Raw genomic sequence first — 18421 nt, forward strand, 5'->3', positions numbered from 1 at the left:
AAAAATAGACAAAAGGTCAGGAAAGAAATGACAGCACACGATTGCAAGGTTCTTATACTGTACATGAAGTAGCATGTCGTTTGAAGGTAGATTGTAATAAGTTCTAATACAAACCGTATTAAAACCATTAAAATAGCCCAGCGAAGAGTCTTATCTAGTAATCCAACAAAAGCAATAAGAAAAAATCATAGAAAATACTCAATTATCCCAAAGGAAATCACAGGAGGAAAAAAGGAATTCAAAACAGATGGGACAAATATTAAGCAAATAGCAAGTAGTAGCTTTTAACAAAATCATACTAATAATTACATTGAATATAAATTGTCTCAATATTCCATTTCAAAGGTAAAGAATTTCAGACTAGATAAAATAAGAAAACCCCACTATATACAGCAAGTCCTCAAATTAGGTTGTTTCACTCAACAATTTTTTCATTATCAAGTTGATAAGATACTTTAGAATCTCAACTCTTAACTAGCCTTTGGTAAAAATTTATTTCATCATATATCATTTCACTTAAAGTTACAGAACCTATGGACAACACTGAATGAGAATTTTCTATACTTCCTCCAAGAAACAAGCTTCAACTCTAAAGAGACACAAATAAGTTACAAGTAAGAAGATGAGGAAAACTATACCACACTAATCAAACAAAAGCTGGCATGGCTATATTAATAAGAAAGTTACCATCAAGAGAGCCAAATTACCTTCAAGAAAGTTTGTAAAAGTATTTATTCCTTTATGTTGATTTGGAATGAAAACATTACCAAAAAAAAGTTATATATAGTAGACATTCATTAAATACTTGTAGAATAAAATGAATAAATAAATAATGAATATATGGTTTTAAGAAGTCAGGAAGGACACAAAATCATAGAGTCTTCAAAGACATTGTCATTTGGTGAAGTGGCATTGGCCTTGTAGACCTGGGAATGAATCCTAGCTCTGCTGTTTAAATTAATATTTAATTATCCCAGGCAAATTTTTTAACCTCTTTGAACCCATTTTCTTATTTCTAAGTTGGGATGACAATACCTACCTACATGAGTGGTTGTACAAATTAATTAGATATTAATGTTTGCAAAGTCTCTAGGTATGGTTAGTCCTCACTTAACATTTGTCAGTAGGTTCTTGGAACTGCAGAGGACCAATTTTTATGGAAACCAACTTCCCACAGGCTAATTGACATAAGCAAGGATTAAGTTCCTAGGGCACCTCATCAACACTGTAACAAATAACATTGAAGGAAATGATGTTATTCAGAGACCTGCTGTACGCAGTAGGGCTAAATTAAGGGTAGCAGTTCCTACCTCTGCCATTATCATCAATTTTAGGCTGAGGTTGGAAAAGGTTTTCTAGGGTGTCTAAGATTTCCAACCCTGCCTCAAAACCTATCATTACAAAGACATAGAGGTCCAGGAGCAAAAGGGGCTTTAGCCCAGCTTCATTGCAAGCTCAGCTGCAGAGTCAGGCGAGGGTCCAGATCAACCATCTCCAGGTTCTGTGCAATTTTTGCTTTACCAACCTTCCTGTCTTAACACCAGACATCAACTGTGGGTATTCTCCAGAGATCTGGGAAGTCGGGTATAATGTCATGTGTAAAAAATCTAACCAAATAATGTTTGTGCAAAACATTTTCTGCAGCAAAACCAGAGCTGGTGTTTCTCATTCCTCCAGTGGTCTGCAACCCAACAGAGCTCAGCAGTGCAGAGTGATCATCCTCTGATTTTTCTAGCACTCTTTTATATTCCCATTCCGACTCCTTCCACATCCTGGGACTTTAATGCTCATTCTAAATAAAGTAGAAAGATGACTAAGTCATCTTGGCCCTGCTCTCTTTCCCCTTGAGTATCTCATGAGAATGAATCCACTAATGTCTCTGGAACAAACCAAGTGCTACAGAGAGAAACACTCTGTGAGAGCAAGGATTACTCTGCACTAAATAATAATTGGCTTAGGGGGTTGAGGTTTGACTGTCCTTCTGTGTGGCGGTGAATTAGCCCAAGAAGCAAGGGGAAAAGACAATAGAGCAGCACCGTGTTTTAGGAGAAGCACTGGGCTGGAAATTCAGAGACCTGGGTTACAGTGTTGACTCTACCAAGAGAGCTCTGACTGGCTTTGGGGAGTTCCTGAAACTGCTTTGGAAGACAACAACAGGAGGAGGTTGGAATAGCTAGTCTTTCCTTCCTAGTCTGTCTTGCGAGGATCATTCATCAGATAGGAAAGGGGAGATGAGAGAAAGGCAGGCACACAAGCCTCAGGGGCATATGCAGAAAGGAATGAAGAGAGGAGCAGAAAACCAAATTAGAAGGAAGAGAGGGACACAGCTGAGAACGAGTCAGTAGCGGGAGGCTCGATGGATTCTGCAGGTCTCTCTCGAAGATGTAATTCCCTCGAGGCTTAAGAATGAGGCAGCTGAGAAGGTTGCCTCACATGCTCCAAGAGTCTCCCTGAGAAATCTGTGTTAATGAAATTTGCACAGTGTGCCCCTTCCTTCTGCCTTCTGCCACCTGGTGGACTATCATCCAGACTAGAGTCAGTGTGCCCCTTCCTTCTGCCTTCTGCCACCTGGTGGACTATCATCCAGACTAGAGTCAGTGTGCCCCTTCCTTCTGCCTTCTGCCACCTGGTGGACTATCATCCAGACTAGAGTCAGTGTGCCCCTTCCTTCTGCCTTCTGCCACCTGGTGGACTGTCATCCAGACTAGAGTCAGTGTGCCCCTTCCTTCTGCCTTCTGCCACCTGGTGGACTGTCATCCAGACTAGAGTCAGTGTGCCCCTTCCTTCTGCCTTCTGCCACCTGGTGGACTGTCATCCAGACTAGAGTCAGTGTGCCCCTTCCTTCTGCCTTCTGCCACCTGGTGGACTGTCATCCAGACTAGAGTCAGTGTGCCCCTTCCTTCTGCCTTCTGCCACCTGGTGGACTATCATCCAGACTAGAGTCAGTGTGCCCCTTCCTTCTGCCTTCTGCCACCTGGTGGACTGTCATCCAGACTAGAGTCAGTGTGCCCCTTCCTTCTGCCTTCTGCCACCTGATGGACTGTCATCCAGACTAGAGTGTTTCTGATCTCATCTTATTTTCTTCCCGGAAGAAGACAAAGGCACTGAGACCATCTGTTCTGGTGTTCCCCTCTGGATTATACCCCAATGAGGGGCTTGCTGTGGGACAGAGAGAGCCATGTCCTCACAATTTCTCTCTTCTTGCAAAAACAAAAAAACAAAACAAAAACAATAAACAAACCCAAATCTGAAATCCAGAGTCTCACATGTACTAGCCTCTTGTCCCCAGTCAAAAGCACCGCCTCCACCCTACCACCAAGCACACAGCTGGCAACAGTGCTGTTTCCATGGTGATAATGAATGGCAACAGGCAGTAATCAGAAAGGGTCACTGGAGTCATAAGTCATTACAGATTGCATTTAAAGGGACACAGCCGCCCTTAAAATGATAAATGACTTATTTATAGCCTCCCCCTGCTCCAGTCTCTCAGAAAAAAAAAGGTTTATGGCCATTTGTTCTGCATGTTTACCCCCCCCCCTTTTTCTTTTTTTTTTTTTTTTTTGGTATTTCATGCCATTTGGACAATGGAACAGATTGGCCCATATTCCCATTAAGGTATCCTAAGCACAGTCGATAGCTACCCTCGCACTGACGTTTAGGACAGTAGGAAAGGCAGCCCAGCCGAAACTGAAGCCCTTCTCCCATCCCTGGAACTACCTGAAACTTCTGCGTGACACGTTGTTCTTCTGTCTGCTCCTTTAAAGGCATCGGAGTTCCAAGTGTAATAGTGAAAGTCAAATAGTTCCAGAAAGTTGACATCTGCTAACATCTTAGCCACATTTCAGGATAAGAGTAATAGGACTTTATATTGAATTTGGGCTTGGACCTCATGGATTTGAGAGTCAGCCATGGTCCCGAAATGGTGATGTTGGGAAAATCCCTAAAAATCTTGAGCATCCGTGTGTTCACCTTGAAATCAGAGATAATACTACTCAGCTTAGAGAGTTGTCATGAGGACCATATGAGAAAATAGGTTAGAAAACAATATATAAACCCTGCAGTGCTTTCTTAGGGTGAAACACTTTTTAAACGTCGTATTTTAAAATACCAAGTTTAGAAGTGACTGTAATAGTCATGTAGCACAAAAATATATCCTTCCTGCTTTAGATAAGGCTGGGTAGGGACCATTTTACTGTGTGGCTCTGAGGACATCAACTGTCTTTTCTGAATGATTTGTTTCCTCTCCTGTAAAATGGGGGCGGTAACTTCCGCCCAGCCTGACGGGTGGCTAGGTTGCAGTAAACATCAAAGTAAATAGCCCACATGTCGGTGTTCCACAAATACACTGTTCAGTATTACCCATATGTAAGCGACAGTCATTTAGAAAGCATCTTGCAAAAACAAGATTGGGTTAGTAATCACGTTCAACATTTCCTTTCTTTCTGAAAACCGTCCATTTCAGACCTAAAATAACATCTCATTAAAGTTCAATTCTCCATGATGTTAAAAATAAATTCCTCATTTCATCCTGTAATTTACACTTGTGCCTTTACTGTTTCTCCTCAGTCTCCAAAGCTAACTATTCTCTAATAGACTTATTGACAACCTTAGATCAAAGGAATGTGTTATTATGATCTGAGGAACAAGGGGATTGGTCCTCAAGTGGTCTTTGATGTAACAGGTATTCCTCATGGCAAAACATACTATTATGTTTGAGATCTCTTAGTGAACTAAGATTTGAACAAAATTGCATGCCATTAATATTTCCCTCTGACTGTTGGTCTCCGTTTTTTAATTAGGTAACAGCCGAGGCAGGGTGCAATTTAGATATACAATGATCCATCTTCTGTGTTAAGAGATATTAATAATAATATTGGTGATTAATTATGCATGTCACCTCAGAGAGGTCCTACTGCAAGTACAAATCGGCCACAGAAGCCTGAGAAATCCAGCTCTGCTTGTTCACATCCTGGAAAATGTCTGTTGGAGTCCCTTTATTTAGTATCTTTGTTGTTCAAATCTTATTATTAAATTCACCTTTTAAATTATCTTATATTCAGTGACTTATTACAAAAAAGAAAAAGAATAAAATACTTTCCACTGCCTTGCATCTGGAACTTTGGGAAATTGTATTTTATCTGAAAATAGCATCCCTAAAGGTTTTATCACATAATTTCTTTTTACTATAGAAACTTAATTTGGATTCCTTTATTTCATCAGATTCTTCAGGTTAAAGGCAATGTATTATTATTCTATACCACTATCATAATTGTTAGTATTATCATCACAGTTATTGTTGAATTTCTGTTCGTGGGGCTAATTTGATCTTATATTTCAATGTTATAAATTTGTTCTTCCAGAAATGGTCTAATATGTTTTTGCATTTCCTTATAGCAAATCTCTCTTCCTACTTCTGGGAAGGGAGATTAACCTGTTTACCACATGTGCTCTCTCAACAAAAAGGACAAGTGCAGGTGGCCTACCCGAAATGGCACAGTCATCTTTTTATCCAAGCTTACCACCTCCCACGTGCCTTACTCCACTCTCTTCTCCTGAAGGCTGGTCTGTACCTAGTGGTCCAGTGCAGCTCAGTCCCTTTCTCCTTCATGCTCATTTCCTACTTTGGAGCGAATCATATACACAAAGGGCACCCGCATACTTGAACTGCTCCTGTTGGCTCACAGTCCATCCTGCTTTCTCCCAGCTGCTATCTATTAACTAGGAATAACGACTCGGCACTTAGTTTCTCTGTTTCCAGCCTTGCTCTGATTACTGCAGTTAGAAAGCAATCTCCTCCATCTTGGCACTATTATCATTTCGGGTCTAATAATTCTGTGTTGGCATTTGTCCTGTGCATTGTGGAATATGAAGCAGCATCCTTGGCTTGACCCACTCCATGCCAGTAGCATGTGACCACCAAAATTGTCCTCTGGGGAGCAAAATCACCCCCACTTGAGAACCACTGGTATAAGGGGACATCAGAACCAATATATTGACAATCCCAACTATCAAGACAAACAATAAACCCCTGTTTGGTAGATAACATAGGAAAATCATAGACGTTGAGTTATTTCAAAGAGTTAACTTGATTGGAAAATGAATTGAAGTGGAGAAAAGCAGAGCTCAATTAAGAAGACCTATAACAAGCAAGGACAGAGCTAATTAGGTCCACAACTACAGCAAGGGTAACAAGAACAGACGTAGAAATGAGAGGTTTTGAGTTGAGAATTATTTTAGCGATACAAGTTGTAGGATTCAGTGAATAATCACGTAGGGGTAGAGAGATAGAAAGAGTTGAAATGATGAACTTTTCCACTTGGAGAGCAGGAATGATTGTGATTCTGTAATCAAACCTGGACATATAATCGTCCTGCTTTATTGCAATAACCAGTTAACTTAACATCTCATTTACTACAGATGAGTACCTAGAGGACCCGGTGTATGTCCTACTTACAGTGGTCCCTCGTCTATCACTGAGGTTAGGTTCCAGAACCCCTCTGTGACAGGCGAATATCAGCAAAGTAGTGACCTTATACTTATTTTATTATTTATAGATATTTTAAGGCTCTATAAACCCTCCAGACACTCTTATCAACCTTTCCCACGCTCTTTTTATATTGTTTTCAATTTTTATGCTAGAAAATGCTTATTTTTACCACCAAAATAATTAAAATAATAAACATATAAAAATACCTCTATACCGCCGCAAAATCCCATGATATAGTGAAAAATCCACCAAACAAAATTAGACGTATACCATTTTAAAATCTGTGACATGTGAGACTGCGAAAAGTGAACTGCGATACGGCACGGGACAACTGTATCCTGTATCCTGGTATCTCTTTAATGCTGAGAATGAAATGATAACTGAGGTTGTCTTTTTCTGGAAGGCCAAGCAATGTGCTAGCACCTCTATTAGGTACCTTTCCTATCATCCATCTAGCAACCTTTGAAAGGTCAAGATGTATCCCCATTTCATAGCTGAGGACAATGAGAAGCTGAGAAGTGCAGAAACTTATCCTAAGTGACACAACAGATTAGTAGTAGAGCCAGGTCTGAAATCTCCCACTGTCTGCTTCCAAAGCCAATGCTCTGTCCTTTGTGCCATCCAGTCTCTACAAAGCTCGCCCTGGTTCCGTTTATCCCCTCGCTCCTCAGCTGATGACATCTCTTCCCCCTCCCCCAATTCTGGTTCGGAAAAGCTGAACAAGGGCACAGAAGGCTGTGGGGTTCTCTTCCCCTTCGTTTCCTCTTCCCTTCCCCTCTTTTCTCCCCTCCTTCCCTTCCTTCCTCTCCCACTCCTCCTCCTGCCTCTTTCCTCCTTCTCCTTCTTCTCTTCCTCCTCCAACCCTCTCGACTTAGGGATTTTTATCTTCGGTACAGAGAGATACTTTCCCCCTCTCTGAAGCTCAGGGCAACAGCTTAGCAACTGCCCTCAGGCACTGGGAAATTGGACTGTTCTTACAAGGCCAGATTGTTTGGGCTGAATGTCAATGAATCTAAAACATGATCGATAAATGTACCTTTTGCCACCACACGTGAATTAAATGATAAGGAGCAAAACTGCTCAGAGCGAAACTGCGGTGTTTGATCAAAGCCAGAATGTTAGGAAAATGGCTGCGGTTGTCTTTGCAACACCGAGTCTGGCTGGTTTTCTACTCGTGCAGCTGAATGGCAGCATCGCTCTCCGCTCAGGAGCCTCGGGGAAGGGGGAGGGCACCCGCACGGCAGTGCTTTGTCATCTTTGTGTTCCGTGCAGAGCAGTGGGTAAACGTGGTCAGGTCCGCATTGTGAAGATGCCCCTGGAGGAGGAAGGGGTGGGGGCTGAGCGGTCTAGCTTGAAGCTGATGAATTCATCTCACAAAACTATAGGCCAACAAGCCCAGGGCTCCTGGACTTTGTGGCTTTCACGCACGGGGTAGTTATCATGTGCTTCCATCACAGGCACTGGTATAACTAGGAATTAAGTGAGTCTCTGAGGAAAATGCTTGACATATAGTAGGTGTTCATGAAGTGTTTTGTCTCTACCTACACTTAAATATATATATATTAAATATATATTTTTATTTTAGTGAAAAGTACCTGCAGAAAAATGCAAGGCTTATAAATTTGCAGCTCAATAAATGGTCAGCAATTGAAGATGCTATCCAACACCTAGATCAAGTAACAGAATGTCACCAGCCCTCTTGAAGTAGCCTCATGCCCTTTCCAGTCACGGTCGCCCCAGGTGTAAACCCTCTTTCCAGTTTTAACACTATACGTAGGTGTTGCCTGGTTTTGAATTTTACATAAATGGAATAACACAGTATATGTTCTCACTAATGTCTGGCTTCTTTGGCTCAAAATTGTTTATGAGAATAAATGTATCAATGTTGTTGAGTATAGCTGTCTCTTCTCTTCATCCTTGTATCATATCTATTGTGAATTCAGCCATATGTTTTTTTCTGAAATATGAATATTAATTTCTATTCTTAGGTGGTCAGAGAGACCTGCCTCATATACATGTAACTTGGAAAAACATGTACACATTTCTGTAGAGTGTTATTGTAAAGCCAGCAGTCAAGGCCAGGGCCACCATCAAAGCAGCCGCCTGGCCCATGCAGGTTCGCATTGGATTCGGACAGTCGGTAAAGAAACAGCGGAGCCAAAGACTGATGGGCCATAGCCTTTAATCCTACCTTGCACCCGGCGGGCAAGTAAAAACATACACTGGGCTCCAAAACCCAGTCACACTCAGTGCTCACAAAGCCACTGACTTATCCGAGTTTCCTAGAATCAAAGGTTTCTAGCTCACCAGCCTTCTTCTCCTCAGTTCCCCATCTTCTTCCTTATCCCAGATACAAACTCTACACAAACTGGCATCTCACTCAGCACTCTGCCATCTTGGCTGCTTCTCCTGGCCTCCTCCACGTGGCCTCCTCCCGCTGCTGGCTCTATTCTCTCTGCTCTCTCATGCTAACCTCAGGAACCAAGAGTCAAGTCCCGTTCTGCCCCCATTTTATAGTGTAGCTTCACAACCTTTAATCCAATATACAAAATAGGGTAGTCTCTAATACAAAGTCACTTCTCTGAGGCATGATTGGATTGTACCGCCCTACAGCAAAAAGGGTGGGAAAGGCTTAATCCCAAAACCAAGCCCCAGGTTACAACGATCTCCAACACACATTAATATCACCTGGGCGATGGCCTCTTTAACAAAGTGAGCATAATACATTTTATCTGCCCAACAGTTATGTACGAGTAAAATTAGGTCACCGTGTCAGTCCATGTCTGGCTCCTCTGTATTCTGTCAGCGAGGTTTCCAAAGTGTTTGCACCAATTATACACAGCCACCAGTAGCACCTAGAGTTCCAGTTGCTTCATATCTTTGTCTACCTTTCTAGCATCAGTCTTTTACATGTTAGCCATTTGGGTGAATGTCTAGTAGTATTGCATTTTGGTTTTAATTTCAATTTCCTTGATGAACCATCTTTTCATATATTCATTGGCCATCTTTCATCTTCCCTTGTGAATTACCCATCATTATTTTCTTATTAACACCCAATCCTTAAAATGGACAGTAGCTATTCATTATTCATGAACTCTGGAATACTCATTATTCATGACCATGTGCAGAGTGGTGAAAAATTTTATTCCAACGTGACTGTCCCCAGCTAAGCTCAAACAGGTAGCGCTCTGCCATCTTACTTCAGCTCACAAGCTCTAAAACAGTGTCCCCCTCTTTGTGGTACAGGTGGTGTGTGCTTGTCACATTTCTGTGCCCTTATTGCTGATCTCAGTGTTTAAGTGGTGCCCAAGCGTAGTGCTGAAATGCTGTGCAGTATTTACAAGCTCAAGAAGGCTCTAATGTGTTTTACAGACAAAATAAGCAAGTCAGACAATCTTCCTTCAGGCAAGAGTTATGGTGCTATTGGCCATTAGTTCAATATTAATGAATCGACACACTATATTAGAAAAGGTGTCTTTAGGAGAAACACAGGAGAGGAGTTGATACATTGATTGGTTGATGAAAATGTTGTGATTAGAGGTTCACAGCAACCCAGCCCCGGATTGCCCTTAGGAGCAATGATTCGGTGTTCGCCGATTTGGTATTTGCTGTGATTTTACAGAACATAACTACTATCAGTAATGAAGATGGACTGTACTTGACACGTATTTTCTCTCAGCAGTCTTGTGGGCTTGTTAAGATGGGTATTTGGTCCCTATTTGGCAAGATGAGAGAGTGAGGAGGAAAGAGGTACCGTAGCTTTTCCAATACTGTGCATCCAGCTAATTGAAATTCCAGCCACATATCCAGATGCCCGGACTCCCTGCCATGAGTTTCTTCAGTGGATTGACCTTCAAGGTAATCTCTCTTCAGCTATATTTTGTGGACCCCACAATAGACATCTCAAGATCAAGTGAACATTTGAACCAATTTCCTTATCTGCTTATGGGATTGAATGCAAAGGTTCTCTTAGTAATTTCTCTTAAAATAATGAGCTCCGTTTCTGGTGGTGTGTAATTGATTACATAAATAGCAGATTAACAGGCTAATGTTGGACTCTGCGTTGAGATCTAGTACAAGCTCTGTCACTTACAAGTCGTGCAGCCTTAAATAACTCGGACATTCTGAGCCCGTTTCCCCAGCTATAAAACAGGGACAGTAGTCTCTTCCTGCCTTTCCTCAGGAAATTGTACAGTTTCTCAAATTCAGGGGGCTTACACTCTGCTAAATACATGGAGAGATACAAAAAAGAAATAAATACAACTGCTTCCCTTGGGAAATTGACAGCTTATCAGAGGATAAAGAATACACCAATAACTGAAATAAGGTATATTATATACTAAAGAAAGTAAAGGGTTATTGAGATGAGGGAAAAGCTTCTTCTAGCTAGCAGGTGTCAGAAATAACCCCACAAGAGGAGAAGCACAGTGTGAGGTAGGCCGAGGAGTAGCAGTCATAATGATGGTCGTTGGCATTCACCAAATGTTTCCTCTGTGCTTGATCCTTTGCAAACCCCATATTCTATCCATCTAGCAGAATGAATTATGGCAAATTCCTACCATGGAATACCACGCAGCGGACTTTCTCAGTCTTGGCACTGTTGCATTGGGGCCAGATGAGCTCTGGTTGTGGGAGACCGCCCTCTGCGTTGTAGGATGCTGAGCAGCACCTGTGGCATCTACCCACTAGATGCCAGTAGTGCGTCTCCCCAGTGGGAACACCAAAATTGTCTCCAGACATTGCCAAGTACCCTCTAGGGGAGGCAAAGCCACTGAGGTTGAAAACCAGTACAGTAGATCCTAAGCACATCCTGTGTGCTAGAAAAGGTCATGGTTATTCAGGTTAGACAGACTTGGTTATTCCAATTCTCTTTCACTCAGGCAATTCCGTGACTTCTCCGCTCCTGTTTCCTCACCTAGAAGGTAATAATAAGAGCAATTATGACAAGCAAATGAAATAAGATGTGTAAAGTGCACGCTTCGGCACAGAACAGGTGTGGTAGAAACAGTAGGTATGCTTTTAATTTAGCCCTGTGATAACCTAAGAGTTACGAATGATCTCTAGCTCCATTTTCTAGAAGATCAAACTGGGCACAGAGAGGTTAAATAATCTCCTCGGGGTTGCTTTGTTCTCAAGGTGCAAAGGCACATTTACCTGCCTGGATTGCTTTCACCAATATAGATGTTTCCGTAGATCAGGGTGGGACTGACAGGGGAGGGGCATGGTGTATAAATCAATCTGGGAGGGGAGGGCATTGGCTGGGGTGGGGGCCAATAGCTGTCATGAGAATCCAATGAGAAGTTTTAGGTACAAGGAGGGAAAGATGCTTTTAGTATATCCACTGGAGAGAGCACTTAGACCAGGGGAGAGCGAGGAACAAAATGAATGGAGGAGATTGTGTTTAAATTGAAAATTCAAACCAAAGATATAATTTTATCAACTCTCATTATAAAGACTTAATCATTTGCAAAATGACTCTTATAAACAAACCTAGATTTTTTTTTAATGAGTCACACCTTCAATTTGTAAGTGTTAGGCTCCATGCTGTCAAGAAGGGATGCCTGTTATTACCACATACTATTTATTTGGAGATGCTAAGCGAGTGGCAGATGAAGAGAAAATAATAATTTTTATGAAAGGTGGAAATAAGCGGAACAAAGGGGATGGTTCTCTCTCACTGAAGGAACAGTGGGAAGCTCCTGGGCTCTGCTGACTGCAAGCTCTGTGACCCTAGGCACGTGTCCTCTGCCAGCCATACCCCCTGGACCTCAGGGTCCCCACCTAGAAAATAGAAAAGGGGAATTGCTTCGCTGTGAGCAGGTCCCGTTTGCTGTGGCATACAGGAATCTGAGCGTGCCCCACACTCTGGAGTTCAGCGGCAGCCTCCTCGGCTGTGTGCCTGGTCCAAGGCTGCCCTGCCCCGGCCCTGGCTTGGCAAGGGCATGGACATTTTCAGAAGGTAGTGCAGCCCAACATTCTGCACTCAGCACTCCAGGCCTCCGATCTGACCTGCTTCTTCTCTGATGAGAATCCAAGCTTTCGTCCGTCTCCCACCCTTCCTGCCTCCTGCCTCCCGCTTGGCCGAGAGCCCTCAGGTTCCGGTGCCCAGGAGGGCAGCTGCTAAGTAGGGGGTGAGTTTTCTCTCACCATCTGTGTCTCTTCCCCTTGCAATCATGAGGCTTTCTCTGGGACCTCAGGCATCCATAGCATTTTAGGACCGAGAAGGATCACAGAAACATACAAACTTGCTTTATGCTGGGAGGCAGCTGAGGCCCAAGGAAAAGCCTGGAATCCCGCAAAAGGCGGAGCGGATACCGCGGCTCCGGACCTCTCAGCCTGGTTTGGTCAGTCCTCTTCAAAACAACCAGGAGTTAAATGTTTTATTTGGGCCTTGTTTCTTTTGGTGGGATGATAAACATGGAGCTTTAAGTTTACAGTTTTAAAATGGAAGAACAAAGAGACAGACAAAAGAAACAAAACTTAGCGGAGTCCGCCATGATCAGGTAGTGATGAAGGACCAGGAATGTCAATGTTAGTTGACGTAAAATCTACCTTTGACAATCGCTAGCACCTGGGACACTACCTACTGGGTAACAGTTTTCATTAAGCATCGAATACCTGAAGCTCCGTGTCCAGATCCAGGCTTTCAGGCTGGGAAGGCACTGACCTCCGCAAAAGCAGATATGTTGGTTTGTTTTTGTTCCTGGATGTGACCCAAGTGCCCAGCACACTGCCTGACACATTGCAGGTACTCAATTAATATTTGTAAAAGGGCTGGCTTTCTGTTTTGCCCAACAATGTTAGCACAGACTGTTTTGGTGAGTATATGGTAGAAAACACACACACGCACGCACACACACACACACACACATACACACACATTCAGTGTGAAACCAAAATACCTGACTTCTACCCTAAATACACTACCACTTACTTCTCACTTGGACAAGGCATATTTTCTCACTGAAGTTCAGTTTTCTAAAAATGGGAATAATTATTTTAAATTTCAGAGAGTTGCAAAAATTCAAAGTATCAATGGTTAATAAAAACCTTCAGGTTAATAAATGACAGAATGTAAGTATGAGGTATTTGGACTATGTGAAACAAGTTTTCTTACCTGGGGATTGACCTCAGAGAAATCTCTCAACACCTGTAAGTGTATGTAGTATCATCAGATGGTTTTATTTATTTTTTCTGACAAATGGTTCTCAGCTGTCATCCAAGTCTCAAAGACGTTCATGATATCCAAAATTTAAGTGCTATCCATATATAGTAAGTTTTTCATAATGGCTACTAAAACTTGTTCAACACATCCTGGTTGGTGTGTAAACTCTCGAAGTTCCTGGCTCCTCATCCAGATGGCTCAGTGCTCCTGGTCCTATTATCCAGCTCCCAAGAACCCCCACTCAAGACTTCACTTTCATAACTACCTGTCTTTCCACTGGAGATCCCTCAGCCTGCTCAGGCTCCCTCCATGGTCTTCTTCCACCCCCCATATCTGTCCTCAATCTCAGGCGGTCTTACACCTCTGTTTCATTCATACTTTTTTTTTGTATTTTTCTGAAGTTGGAAATGGGGAGGCAGTCAGACAGACTCCTGCATGCGCCCGACCGAGATCCACCTGGCATGCCCACCAGGGGGCGATGCTCTGCCCATCTGGGGTGTTGCTCTGTTTCAACCAGAGCCATTCTAGCGCCTACAACCAGAGCCATCCTCAGCACCCGGGCCAACTTTGCTCCAATGGAGCCTTGGCTGCGGAAGGGGAAGAGAGAGACAGAGAGGAAGGAGAGGGGAAAGGGTGGAGAAGCAGATGGGTGCTTCTCCTGTGTGCCCTGGCAAGTTTGGTCAAGTTTCTTCTGCCCCATTTTGAATCATCAAGGTCTATAATTGTAGCTGCCATCCACCTCTGACTTGTGTCAGCCTTACCACGGCATCATTTGTCTTTACTGTCTCCCTTCATCCTGTCCTTCAACAAAGACATATGGGCACCATTTAATATGCCATAAATTATTTATGAGGTAATTAATGCATTCATCCAACAATTATCATCTGAGTGCTTGTTATGTGTCAGCAATCAAAAATAAATCCCTTTCCTTATGGAGCTTACGTGTCAGTATTAGGAACAGAAAGATAAGTAAGATCTGGGTGCAGCCTTCACAGTGGACAATAGATGGTTTGAGGTTTTTGTTGGCACTGATTTTCAGAATAAGGCCAAAAACTAGCCTTTACTTTATAACCATGGGGAATCGTTAAAGTTTTTAAGCAGAAGAATGACACGATGACATGTGCAAAGTGATATTTTAGAAAGTTCAGTCTGGTGACATCTATAAGGTAGACAAAAAGTGTCAGAGCCTGAGAGCAGGGAGCCTATTACTGTAATTGTCAAGGAGAAAGGTAATTAAGGTCTAAGCCAGCACGGTGACTTTTGAAATAGAGGAAGTGCAGACATATTATGAAGAGTCAGTATCATGGTGCGCGGAACAATAGAAGAAGGAACAAGAGATGATCCCAGCACCTTAACAGACAAGTAGCCGAGCTTCTATCCCATCTCCTCTGCTCTGCTGCCTGTTCTCTCCGCTCCCAGGTAGTTATGTGGCTTTTAATATCTTCTCAGCATATATTTTATGCTTCAACTGCCCCGTCTTCATCCATCGCCCACACCGTCATTAGAGGACTTATGTGAAGAGGCTGAACGTTAATGGAGAAAATTGCAGGCTTGGCTTGCTCAGGTGTCACCAGAAAAGATTGTTTCAAAGGTCACCCCTCCTCCCTCAGTATCTAATGACCCCTTCATTTCCTTGCACTCCCCTTCCTGAGTTGTATTTCAATTATTCCATGGGGAACAGAGGAAAGAATTAACAGAATACCTCTGTTTTGTCTGCTGCCCCCTTCCCCCCCCCCCTAGTGCCAGCAAGAACTGGAAGAAAATATAGCAAGGGCAACTAAGGAGAGACAGTCAGCAGGACAAGAGAGGAGACACAAGGGAGGCACCATCACTAACATCTCAGCCTGCCGCGCATCTGGCTGCATCTGGTAATTACCAGTTAGCAATAGGATGCTCCACCCTTCAAGAGGGCCAGGGTCTGGGAAAACGTACAGTGATGCTTGAGGCTTCTTTGTTGAGCCCTCCTCACTTCTCCAGGTGTGATTCTCCCAAAGGACCCCACCACCAACACACAGTGGCCTCTCTTCTTTCAGGGTTTCAGACTCTGTCAAAGACTAAGCTTTCACCATGACCTTCAGTCATGGGATCCTGACATTACCTGGCCCTTGCCTCTTTCTGCCCCCTGGAGTCTCCCGCTCACCATAGCCCGAACAGAAGAAGGATTGGTGGTGTTAGGCACGGGCAGACCACATATACCACATTGCAATTCTGCGTGAATCTCTATTTTTCCTGTCTTCTTGAAACTTTCTGCTAACTGGCCCCTGTTGTTGGGTTTATGTTAGAAGTAGGGAAGACCGTCGCCAGGCAAGAGTGTCAAAGTGGAGTTGACCATATCAAGGCAAAAGTCAGGATAACCTCCATAATGTGATCACCATTAAAGTTGCTTCACGTCTAAGTGCTTTCGTCTGCGTCATCTGATTTAGACTTCATGATAATCCAACCCAGGAACACTCGCTTACTCCCACTATGCAGATGCGTGGCAAAGCCTGAGAGAAGGCAAATGATGACTCCGTGTAACTGGCCCAACTCGGACCCTCAACCGAAGCTCTTCTCCAAATCTGGTGCTTTTCCCATGCAACGGATTCCTTACGGAAATGGTGGATGAGGAAAGGATAACTTTACTGACTTTGTCATTTTTCCTAGAGCTCATTCTGTGCCGCTCAGTGCCTCCAGGATGTGAGTAGATTGCCGGGATGGGACACCATGCAAACACACACACACACACACACAGACACACACACACAGACACACAGACACACACACACACACACACACATACACAGACACACAGACACACACACACACACACAGACACGCATGCAGGCACACACACATACACAGACACGCATGCAGGCACACAGAGGAGACACACACAGATGCGTGACTTGGTAAATAAGGCAGAGTAAAGTCCCGTACTCTTCTGTGCAGTTTAGCCTGTTCCTACTGTAAAATTTAACTGGGAAGGAAGAGGAGTCTCATATTACACCTGGCAGGTACTCTTCTGATTCTGTGATCTCTCAGAACTGTCTAGGTAAGTGTTCTCCAGAGGAACAAACACCAATAACAAACAGGGACAGAAATAGAGATAGAGACAGAGAGGTCAAGATAGAGAGATAGCCACGGGTGGGCAAAAGTAAGTTGATAATAATAATAATGATGATGATAAAAATAATAAATAACACAATAATGAACAAAGAAACAGTATAAGAATAAAATCGGTGTTTTGTGTACTCACAACTGAAAACCTGCTTTTGCCCATCTCTGTATGTGAGGAGCTTTATTATTCCAGGAACTGGCTTAAGCAGTTATGGAAGGCAAGAAATGCCGTGACCTGTGCTCTGCAGCTGGAGAAGCGGAAAGCCGAGGTCTGACTCCATCCCAGTCCCAAGGCCTGAGCACCAGGGGAGCCCAGGTGTGAATCCCGGCCCAAAAGCAGGAGAAAACATGTCCCAGCTCAAGCAAAGGGCAACATTTCTCCTTCTTCGGCCTTTTTTTCTATTCTGGCCCTCAGTGGATTGAATAGTGCTCGCCCACATTGCTGAGGGCAACTTTCCTTACTCAACCTACCTGTTTAAATACTAATCTCTTCCTTAATACCCTCCCAGACACACCTGGAAGTAGTGTTTCACCAGCGATCTGGGCCTCCTTAGTCCAGCGAAGATGACCATATATGTAACTGTCACATTGCCATAGTGTTGCTCAGATTCACAGTGTTTCACTCCACGGATATCAATAATCAACTGCCACTTGACCAGACGGTGGCGCAGTGGATAAAGCATCAGACTGGGACGCAGAGGACCCAAATTCAAAACTCCTAAGTTGCAGGCTTGAACGCAGGCTCATCTGGCTTGCGTGCTGGCTCACCAGCTTGAGCGCAGGATTGCTGGCTTGAGCCTGGGAACATAAACATGACCCCATGGTAGCTGGCTTGAAGCCCAAAGTCGCTGGCTCGAGCCCAAGGTCACTGGCTTGAGCAAGGGGTCACTTGCTCTGCTGTCTGCTGTAGCCCCCCCATCCCCAGTCAAGGCGCGTATGAGAAAGCAATCAATGAACAAGCAACCAAGGAACAACTAAGGAGCTCAACGAAAAATTGATGCTTCTCATCTCTGTCCCTATCTGTCCCTCTCTCTGACTCTCTCTGTCTCTGTCAAAAATAAAAAAATAATAATAATTGATGGCCATTATTGCACAGAGTACAAACAGACTGTTACAATTAAGCATCCTTAGAGGTATGCACCCAGGGAGTAGGTGTGGGCCTAGACTCCGCCCCCAAGAGCTAGGCTTGCAGCATCTATGCTGCGGCCTCACCCATGTGAGTACCGATGCTTAGAGAGGGCCATTTATCTGCCCGTGGTTATAAAGACTGTGGAAAACTCTATGGTACGGATAGGGAACAAGATGCATTGGTCATCCAGGTGTAAAAAATTTTGTGCCTAATATATTGCTATTTGTGTGGGGGGCAAAGTTTATCTATTGACATTCCTGTATAGGCATCTTAGAGAACAAAATATAAGATATTGGTAACTAAGATGGCGTCCAAGGAGGAGCCTGGAAGTTAGGAAGGAAGGGAAATGTCGATCTCACTGTCGACGCTTTGTCCTCTCTGAATGCTTTTGTCTGTGTGCATGTATTACTCAAAAATAAAAACAGAAAGCCTGCCCAAGTTAATAGTTGATTGAAATAAGATTCGAACCCAAGTCTTGATATAATTCTTGGAGGAAAATTTGTTGAAATAAATATTCCTGCAGGTAAGATGGAGGAACTTAGAC

The sequence above is a fragment of the Saccopteryx leptura genome, chromosome 2 (genome assembly GCF_036850995.1).
Source record: "Saccopteryx leptura isolate mSacLep1 chromosome 2, mSacLep1_pri_phased_curated, whole genome shotgun sequence".
Taxonomy (NCBI): Eukaryota; Metazoa; Chordata; class Mammalia; order Chiroptera; family Emballonuridae; genus Saccopteryx; species Saccopteryx leptura.